Source organism: Arachis ipaensis, chromosome B01 (assembly GCF_000816755.2).
Source record: "Arachis ipaensis cultivar K30076 chromosome B01, Araip1.1, whole genome shotgun sequence".
NCBI lineage: Eukaryota > Viridiplantae > Streptophyta > Magnoliopsida > Fabales > Fabaceae > Arachis > Arachis ipaensis.
In genome coordinates this window covers 29,791,579-29,802,815 of record NC_029785.2, presented here as the reverse complement: position 1 = coordinate 29,802,815, position 11,237 = coordinate 29,791,579, and positions in this window count along the sequence as shown.

The window sequence follows — 11,237 nt, the reverse complement described above, 5'->3', positions numbered from 1 at the left end:
TTGTATAAAAATTTCAACCAATTAAAAAATTAACCCCCTATCTCTTTATTTCTTTAATATTGATATAAATTTAAGAAAATTAAGAAAAATTGGTAATTCATTTGTTTTTCTTAACTTTTTTGTTGCACCAAAGAGATGTAATTCACCACAAAAAGTTATTGGAATAGCAACCGAATTTAGCTATTAATATAAAAACTAGGCTGAAAATATTGTTGGTTACTAAATTGGTTACTAAGGAGTTGGTCTCTAAATCGGTCGCTAATGATAAAATTAGTGACCCATTCAGCAATTAGCAAAATATAAGATAATAAAGTAGTTAGTCACTAAAATTGATCACAAAATTTATCATTAGTGACCGATTTAGCGACCAACATAAAAGTTAGACTGAAAATTTGTTAGTTGCAAAATCGATCGCTAAGGAGTTGGTCTCTGAATCGATCGCTGTTGGTAAAATTAGTTACCATTTCAGCGACTAACAAAAAAAATAAGGTAGTAGAGAAGTCTATCGCTAAAATTAATCACTAATTTAACTCAACGATAAAAATAATCTAACTTCTAAAATTAGAGTTTCATTTTCACAAAAACACATACCACTCCTCTCTGGTCGTCATCACTCACTCATTGCTCGCCAAAGCTCCAATGCCTGTTGTATATATAGGCCACTGTCTTATGTGCTTTGTAGATACAATTTGTCAAAGCTCCATGAAAAATTAGTTAAGTAGATCAAATTTTAGATTAGTTTCAAACTGCATACTACTTCATTTTATACTTGTATATCTTTGTCAATTTTTCTCTCCTGAAGATATTCTTCTTCTATTCTGTTAACTTGAGTTAACTTAATCGGTCGCTAATATGCTTATTTAAAAGTAAAATTGTTTATTTTCTAAACATTGTGTTTGGTCTAATTGTTAGGCTTTTATTTTGTTTTATCTACTTTATCTACTTTTAGTAACTAATTTATTAGTGATCGATTTAGTGACTAATATTGTTTGCTATTGATTTTGTAGCCTTGGTTGAAAATCGGTCACTAATATAGTTAATGACCGAAATTGGTTGCTATTTTCTAATTTAGTGACTACCAAAATCGATCACTATTCTATTAATTTCTTATAGTTTTAATTCAAATTTTGATAGAATTATTCATGAATATGAATATTGTAAAACCTCGATAAATGGTATATGATTAATTGCGAAAAAATGCGCATTGGCATTAGAATTAGCTGTACCAGTTTAAGTCTTTTTAGTACTATGTGTGAGGGAATTAAAACTGTGGAAATGACAAGAAAAATATTTAGAATAAAAATTCGGACACTTATCCTAAAGGTTTTGGTCCAAGATAGGGCCAACGGACCAAAAATCACAAACAGTCCCATGTTGAGCCCAAGTCCAAGGCTTAAAAGCCATTCACACTCAATATTTCAACTCATTCTCGACCCCAAAAAGAGAGAGCACAACGTATAGAGAAAAGAGAGTGAAGAGCAAAACTCTAACTTTACTATTCACATCAATCTTCAAATCCACATAACTTTCAAATCGTAGTTCCAATCAAAGACTCATTTGTGGCCATGCGATCACTTCGTCGTGCTCTTCAATTCTATACCACTTTTAAGGTAACTACTCCTAATAACCTTGATCTATTTTTGAGTTTTCCTTCTATTTTTCATTTTGGGTATGGAGTATTAAGATTTTTGTGATTTTACCGTAATAGAGAAGCTCTAGCATGGATTTTAGTAAGATTCCACCCAAGTTTTGAATGGGATAAGGTAAGGAGGCCATTTCTCTCTTTAAGTCTTTATTTTACATGAGTTCTAGATTGAGATTTTCGTGAATTTGAGTTCTATAGAGTTGATTGAGTGCTTGGCATAGATTGTTGCAAAATTGAACACTTGGGTTGCTTGTGGAATGCTCAGTGGAGGCGTAGATTGGAAAAATTGAGGCTTAGAACCATTCGGAGAGGAAATCAAAGAGTTAAAAAACCGCTATTATTAAGGTATGAATTTTGGTTTTGGGTAGACATTATGTAAGGTTATGTAAAAACCTAGGTTAATTGCCTCTAAGATAGTGTTGGATGATGGGTTATTATTGATGGTGATTGATTAGTGTAAATGCTTGTGTGAAATGATGTGAATTACTATGATTGTATAAATTGAAGCATTGTTGAGCAATATATGTATATGTGAATGAAATTGAATATAAAATTGTGGTTCATTGCCTATTAAGGCTATGAAATGAAAATTGGTCTGGAAGCCGTGATAGAGTGATGTATCCCCTATTTGATAAGTTACAGTAAGTGTTGTAAGTGCCATGTTGTGAATTGTGGTTGAAATGATAAGTTTGGATAGATAATTAATGAGTTGTGGTTGTAGTTGCAAATATATATTTCGATGGTTTATGTCATATGAGTTAAAAGTGGGTTGATTAGGCTTGACTGATTAAGAGGTGATTGAGTATTGAGAAATATGTGCTGTGGGTGTCTAGGAGTGGTTTGTGATGGTTTGAAATGAGATAAATTGAAGATTTTATAAAAATGACATTATGCAAATTTTTGGTAAAAATTGATTTTTAACCAAATTCGACGGGTCATAATTTGACACTCGGAGTTCGGAATTCGATAGAACTTGTCTTAAATTAAAAGTGATGATTAGAGATTTATAACCAATCAGACCGAGTGTTACAACTCATGCGTACGTATGAGGGGTGATGCGTACGCATAGATCCTATTTTCTTAAAGAAACTCTACTTTTGACTGTTTGGCTTTTTTGGCACACTTATAAACCCCTGTAATCCCTAAATAAAGTTTCATAACTCATTTTTTTAGTTCTGGATAGAGAGTAGCTAAGTCTAATGAATTAAGTTAAATTATTTCTAAATAAACGCTTGGTTAAACCGGATGACATAGTTGTAGAGATGGTGGTTCGTGCCATCCACAGTGAGGACGGTGGTGTAATCCATCTCACGAGAAACAGAATTGATTAATTAGTAGAAACTGGGGTTAATAAATCTAATAAGTTGTGAATTGATTTAAAAGTTAATGATTATTGTTTAATTACCTGGGTAAGATGCAAGGGTTGTGGTTTGTCCCACTTGCTCTAGGTTAGGATTTGAGGCACCTGGGTAAGATGCGAGGATCGTGACTTTGTCCCACTTGCTCCGGATTAAGTGGGGATGATGGCCTTGTGCCTCCCACAGTTATGACGGTGGTGTTATCCCACTCACGAGTTAATTGAATTGGTAATCTACCCTAAGATTGGGGTTAATGAGCTTAATAACTTATGAAATTACTAAAAGATCTTGATATTGGTTGATGGTGGCCGAATGGCTGGATTGGCAAGGATAGAGGTTTATCCTGCTTGTGTGTTTATGATTAATAATGGTTATATTTGGAAAAAGAGATAGATATGATGAGTTTAATAAGTCATTCTCCGATAAAGACTTGTTGTGTAAAGGATAGATATGATGAATTTAATGAATCATTCCCCAATAACGACTTGATTTGTAAGACACCTGCACCAGGTAGAAGTAAGGACGTGAGTCTTGTCCCGCTTACTTAGTGTTGCAGTGTAATTGTGGGAATAGAAGTATTGTTCTGCCCACGGTAAGGACAGTGATTTTATCCCACTCACAAATTTGAGTATGATTATGTGTGATTGGGATTACGATTAATCTAATTGAAAATATAATTAATGATTTTTTATTTTCTGCCTGGGTAGATACTGTAACACCCTACCATACAGAGTCTTATGCTTAAGTCATAATTCAGAGATGGCAAGGTATTACGACCTCTAAAACAAAAATTTAGTACGTATAGTAGTATGAATGATTGATTATAACTAGGAGCCTTGTAGAAAAAAAAGGATAAACAAAAACCGCAACTCAAAGCGCAACACTCCGATCACCGACTTAACGCATCCGCCACTACATTTGCCTTTCCCGGATGGTAATTCAACTCAAAGTCGTAGTCCTTCAATAATTCCATCCACCTCCTTTGCTTCATATTAAGCTCTTTCTGATCAAAGAGGTATTTCAAACTCTTGTGATCGGAAAAGACTTGGAACTTAACCCCATAGAGATAATGCCTCCACACCTTCAAGGCAAATACGACCGCAGCGAGTTCCAGATCGTGCGTAAGGTAACTAACTTCATGAGTTCTTAACTGTCGTGAGGCATACGCCACCACATTATGATGCTGAGGTGGTAGAGCCACGCGATACGCCACCGGCCCAATCCTCTCCAGGATCTGAAATAGACCAATGTATCGAGGATTCAACTTCTTTGCTTTAATCGCTCTACCTATTCCTGTGGTCGGAGTAACCTTAAGGAAAACATGATCTCCTTCCTCAAATTCCAAGGGCTTCCGCCTCTGATCGGCGTAACTCTTTTGGCGACTCTGCGCCGTAAGCATCCTATCTCAGATTTTCTTAACTTGTTCAGTAGTCTCAGCTATCATTTCCGGCCCCAACAAGCCTTTCTCTCCAGTTTCATACCAACATAGCGGAGATTGACATTTTCTCCCATACAATGCCTCATACGGAGCCATTCCGATGCTCATATGGTAACTATTATTGTATGCAAACTCCACTAACAGCATATACCAATCCCAACTTGCCGGTTGATCCAAAACACAAGCTCTCAACATATCCTCTAGTGTTTGGATCGTCCTCTCAGATTGACCATCTGTTTGAGGATGGTAAGCTGTACTCAAGCTTAATCGGGTTCCAAAAGCTTTCTGAAATGCACCCCAGAATCTCGAAGTGAAACGAGGATCTCTATCAGAGATTATAGTAGCAGGTACACCATGGAGTCTCACAATCTCCTTTATGTATAACCGAGCTAGCTCCAGCAGGGCATGGTTTTCGGAGAACCAGTCCAATCCCAAGATAAGATCAAGACCGATCATCGGTAAGCAGATTAGATTATGGACAAAATCACGCTGCTTGAACCTAAACGAAACTTTCGGGCATCCTAGTCTAGTTACCATAGCTTCATGGGTAGCATTATACACTTTTAAGTCATAACCTAAGGTTACGATCTTCAACCCTAACTCATGGGCTTTCTCAAATGCAATAAATGAATGTGATGCTCCCGAATCAAATAAAGCATTTAAAGTTTGACCAGCCATTTCACAGTTACCTCGAATGAGTGTCTCGGATCCCTCTGCACCCACAGCTGAGGTGGTGAACACCCGACCCGTCTGTTGTGCTTTCCCAGCACCTTGCTTTTGCTTCTCTGGACAACTTGTGGTTTTATGCCCCGCCTTTCCGCAGTTGTAGCACAAACCCCATCCGGCGTTGCATGGTACTCCCGGATGGTGACTCCCACGCCTAGTACAAGCTTGTTCATTCTGAGGTTGCTTCCCAAATTTCTTCCCTTGGAAATTGTTGTTGTTGTTGGGCCTCCTGAAAGAGCTCCCCCTCTTGAAAGACGGACCTCTAGGTGCAAAGCCCTTCCCTCGGTTCTGTGGAAATGAACCTTTGTGACTCCCTTTCTCAGCGGTTGCCCTTTTCACACACTCCTCAGCAACCCTACACTTGTTCACTAATTCGGAGAAAGTCCTAATCTCCATTGGTCCTACTGAACTGAAGATATCACTCCCAACCACCAGCAGGAGTATATTATAGCAAACACAGTTATATCAGACAAAGAATATACAAATAGGAGCAGTTAAGACATTTAGACAATTAGCAAGTAATATGCAGTCAAATAGGCAATCTCAAACAATTCACATAGTATGCATATGATGAATGCCTGTCCCTAGTGGCTGATGATATCATCTGTCGGTTATAGAGCCAACCCGACAAGTCCTGGTAGCTAACCATTGGACTGTCCCTCTGTCGTGCATCCCCAACTCGAGTTATACTCATCATAAACTTGATCATAAATAAAAATAACATTTTTGGCTTTCTAGAATAAATTCTCATTTATGGGTTAATTAGCCGTTAATTAACTGGGTCTTACAGATACAATGATTGTGACTTAGTCCCACTTGCTCTGGATTATGGTTTGAGACACCTGAGTAGACGCAAGAATTATGGTTTGTCTCACTTGCTCCGGGTTAAAACTTGAGACACCTGGGTAGACATAAGGGTTGTGGTTTAGTTCCAGTTGCTCCATATTAAGACTTGCTTGGGTAGATGCAATGGTTGTGGCATTGTCCCACTTGCTCTAAGATGTGGTGAGAGGTACCTGCCTGGGTAGATGCAAGATTTGAGACATTGTCCCACTTGCTACGGGATGTGGTGAGAGGCACCTGCTTGAGTAGACGCAAGGGTTATAGTTCGTCCCACTTGTTCCGGAATGTGGTGAAAGGCACCTGCCTGGTAGATGCAACGGTTGAGGCATTGTCTCACTTGCTTCGAGTTGCGGTGTGAAGCATCTGCATGGATAGACGCAAGGATTGTGGTTGGTCCTACTTGCTTCGTGATGTTGTGTTTTATGTCTGGGTTAGCTATCATGTGCATTTGTTTGTAATTGTTTGGGAGTGCATAATTATTTGGTTTGCCTATTTATTCACCTATCTGCTACTTGTACTACTTGAACTAATTGCACTCTATTATGATTGACTTGTTTGTCTTGTTTGTGTTTGATTCTATTAAGAACTTAAGATTGAAAATATAAGAATGTGATAATGTATCGAGAATATTGAGACTATTAATAATTCTATGAGACTATTGGACTATTGAGATTTATTGAGACTAATGAAATTATTAAGATTTATGAGACTAACAATATTGATAAAAAGAATAACGATGATAATTTGATAATTGTCTGAGACTGCTAAGATCGAAAGGGCTTGATATTGAATAGAACAATTGTGATATTGAAAATAATTGAGGCTAGAGATAATTAATGGGGGCTGAGACTTAGTGAATAAACCCTGTTTGGATTAGAAAGAACCCTAGACTTAGTGAATATTATTACCCGTTGTCGGATTTTTGTTAATTTTTTAGATGTAACATCCTAGTTTTTTGTTAGAGTCGCGTATGTGAGTTTTACGTTTTGTTCGCATAACGTTTATGATAAGTTTTTCTGCGATATTTAAATAAAATGAATAATAATATAATAATATTATTATGTTATTATTTAATTTATTTGACGAAGGATGGTCACTTGGTATTGGACCTGGAAGATTGAAAAAGTTCGGCTTTACTAATGTCATTTACATTAGTAATTTACCCAATCTTTTTTTTAATTAAGTACCACTATTTGAGATAATTATTTGTGTTTTTACACTACCTAATTACCTTAATTACCTTCCAAGATATTTAAAAATTAATCTCGCTGACTCAGTGGCTTAAAATCACAACATGCAACACTTAATGCGCCACGTGTCGCGACTGATGCATCCTTCCTCTTAATTAGTGACACCTAGTCACTAATCACACCATATAAAAGGCACAAATTCTTTCTCCCTCCCTCAAGAACAGACGCGACATGCATGGAGGATTTTTGTTGATTTTCCAACTTTTCAAGCTCGATTTCTTGAGATCCGTTACCCCCACAAGAATTCTGATCTGATAGAACTGACAGTATCTTCCTCCTCTACGCGGTGACGTGTGTTTTTTTCGGTGGAATCGCGAAGTGGAGCTTCCCCTACCAAGAACCAATTTGGTCGAACCAAAGGAGGGGAGGAACCACCGAGTTTTTGATGTTTTTGCTTCGTTTGACCGATCAAAAATCTCTTCCGGTATCTTGTGTGTTCTGCACTTCACAGAGGTAGGGCTTGACTCTTTAATCAGTTAAAATTATAATTTAATTGATATATGTGATTGGATTATTGTCTGTTGATGTCTGTTGCTCAAATATGTGATTTTTAGCTATTAAAAATTTAGCTGAATTGCTGATGATTTTGTTGTTGTATTTTGGTCATAATGAGAAATAATGCAGTGAGATGTTGTTGTTGAATAATTGGCTGAAATCTGAGTTATATGATAGTCTGCATCTGAGTTCTAATGGTAAGATTTTTTATTTGAAATTAATTATAACTAAATGAGTATTTTGAATGGAAGTTTCGAGTAAAAAGGAGCAGAAGCTTGACTTTTGAAAAAGATTTAATGAATAAAATTATTTATTTATAAATATATGAATTTTATTGAAATTAATTGAGTTTGATTTTTGAAGAAAAAATAATGGATTGCAATAAAGGGTTTAAAGCAAATTAAAATACGTTTTTTTGGAGAAATATGATTTTAATTGAATGAAAAATGTTTTATTTTGAAAACGGAAGAACCATGCCCAATTTACCTATTTTAATGAAGTTTTGGGTGTTTGAAAGTTTATAAAATATTTTGAATAATTTATAAAGTAACCAGTGAAGACTAGGTCTCTTTTAGAAAAGTTCAGAGTTATTTAGAGTAATTTTTAAAGTACGTCAATTTAATTAAAGTAACTTGTAGAATATGCCATTTTTTAAATTTAAGCATATTTATGTATTTTATTCTTGTGGGCGTATTTAGGCATATTTTTTTAAAAAATATTTATAGAATTTAAGAAAAACTCTGAGCTATTTGGAAAAGTGATTCTAAAGTTAAATCTCATGATCCGTTCTATTTCAGTTAATTATTTTGGAGAAATTGTGGTATTATAGATAAAGAATTATTATATCTTGAGAGGTATTTGATTATGTGATGAGATGATTGAGGTTTGGAAAGGCAATACCAATGACTTTTCTTATCATCGATTATTCGGCGGATTGCCAAAGAGCGGTACGGGCACTATAGCCCAAGAGCATGTAGGCGCTATAATCCTAAAATGTACCGGACACTATACCCCGAAGCGATGACAATGAAAGACAACGTTTGTACTGATGTAATGTCGAGCGTGGGTCGAAAACCGACGGATGAGCTCATTACCTGCACTAGGGCTAGACATGCATCATACTTCTTTATTTCTTGTGTGTGTTTTGAACTTGTTCTTATGATTGTACGATAAGTGCTGCTTGCTCTTGATTGTTGTTTTCCCTATGATCCTTTGTTGTGGTCTGGTTGATCTGGGACACGTGGCCGATTTATAAAAAATAACTTAACTTGTTTCACCCTGACCCTACTAAGAACTCCCCAGTTCTTACCCCCTATCTTCCTCCCCCCTTTAGATAGAGACAGGTGTCATTTTCTATGAGCTCGAGAAGTCTTATGTGTATGAGGATTCTGTCCTTCACAGCTTCTATGTGGTGGCCGCGGAGCCTCGAGTTCGTATGTACATAGTTAGAGATTATCCATTTCAGCACTCGTTAGCTTCACCCCTCTTTGATCCTGATGCACCGTATGCCTTTCCGCTATCTTGGTTACATCCCAATTCTGTTCACCATCTTTTTGATTTCATGAATGGAGGTCCTGTTCCAGCACAGCAGGATGGTCAGGCGGCCCTGTCATCGATGACCCCAACCCTGAGTTTCCTCCAATAGGTTCGGATATGTCGATGGTATCTCTGTTTACTCACTCCTCTGGCCCTTTTACTACAGAGCCTATCGGGACTTCAGTCACTGCGTCTAGTCAGCCTTCAGCTGTTGAGCAGATTTTTCCTAGTGGTACAACTTTAGTAGGAGGTAGCAGTGATAGTAGCCCCAAAGTACATCTGAGGTCATTGTTATTTCTGACGACGAGGACACCGAGGAGATAGAGATTGTGGATCTGGCTTCTGAGGACGATGACGATCCTGAGATGAATATAGAGATCATGGATTTTACTTCTGATAGCGATTAGGCAGCGATACTAGCACCTTCTTTTGGGCAGCTCTCTGATTTAGCGTTTCTTTTGTCTTAGACTCTCACTATTGTTTCTCGAAAGATCAGGTTATAAGACTAGGCTAGTCTGAGCGTCAGATTAGGGGCTTCCTATATGGGCCAGACCCCAGAGATGCTTTGAGTTGTATATATGTACATAACTGTGAGGGAGTAACTAACTTTTCATCTTTTGGGTGCTGTATATGCATATATATTATAGTGTATTATCTTGTTTCTATATATATCTGTTTATCTTCTTAATTTGCGTAATCTCGCATTTCTTCTTGTTTGCGAATTTTTTAAGGAAGGTTCTTCATAAAAATTGAGTTCCGTTAACCCAATTACATGCTTGATATTATTAATAACAGTGTCAGTGTAGTTTCAAGTTGGTAACACTTGATGTTTCGGTATGAGCATGCCATACTGAAAATTGGATTCTTACATCAGATACAGTATGCAACACACCTTGCTGAGCATGCAGGATCCCATGTGGCAAGCAAAGGCTTTACTTTTGGAATTATTTTGCTTTATGTAGTACTTTTTTCTACTTTTGAAATGTATTTATATATTTCCTCTTAGAGGTTTGTTGTATAGAGAAATAGGATGTATTTTATATACTAAAAGTCGTAATATTATTTAGCCAACTTTTTTTTTGCAGGTCGAGACTAGTACTAGTTATGTATCTATTTTGGATCCTATATATATTTCTGTATCCTGTACTGTTTATCTTTAACATTTTGAGTGGGAAGAATTATTTTTTATTATACTTTTTCACAGGCTTCTAGTTAACTACATTTCTTCAAAGTATTATGTATATATTTTTGGTTTTTAGGTGTCGTAATACTTCATCACCTCTGTTTTACGACTATAATGTAAGACTTTGTTTAGTAGAATGTTACAAATATCCAATTTTCTCAACAAAATTTATTTATAAAGCATTTAATTTTTAGATATCGTGATCACTCGTAATTATCGTAAACCAATTTTTTTTTTTTGGTGACTGAAATAAATTAAACAAAGAAAAACAAAAGAAACAAAATAAGGAACTGCTTAAATAGAGGGACAGTCCCGTTTAAGACTACTCTTAAACTCCTCCCAAGGTGAAAGAAGCTCCACATGCGAAAGTTGTAACTTCATCGCCATCTCACGAGTTAAACATTTTCATTTACTTAAGAACAGTTCTATTTACTTAAATCATTTTAAGCATTGCTAAGATTCACTTTTATATTAATATGTATTTTTTTTGTTTTTGAATAATTTTTTAAAAGAAATAGATTAAATTAGATCATATAAGTATATACCCCATTGTTCCTTTATTATTAGTTACTTTAGCATTTTGTTCTAAAATATCTCTTACTCTCGTTTTTCTATACTGATATATGTGTATACATTTTTATTTCTAGACAAGTATGTTTAAATAATAGAAGGATTAAGTTATATCATATATTTTTTATATATAGTCCAATTTTTTATTGTCACTTTAGATCTTTATTTCTCTTTCTTTCTTCTCCCCCCCCCC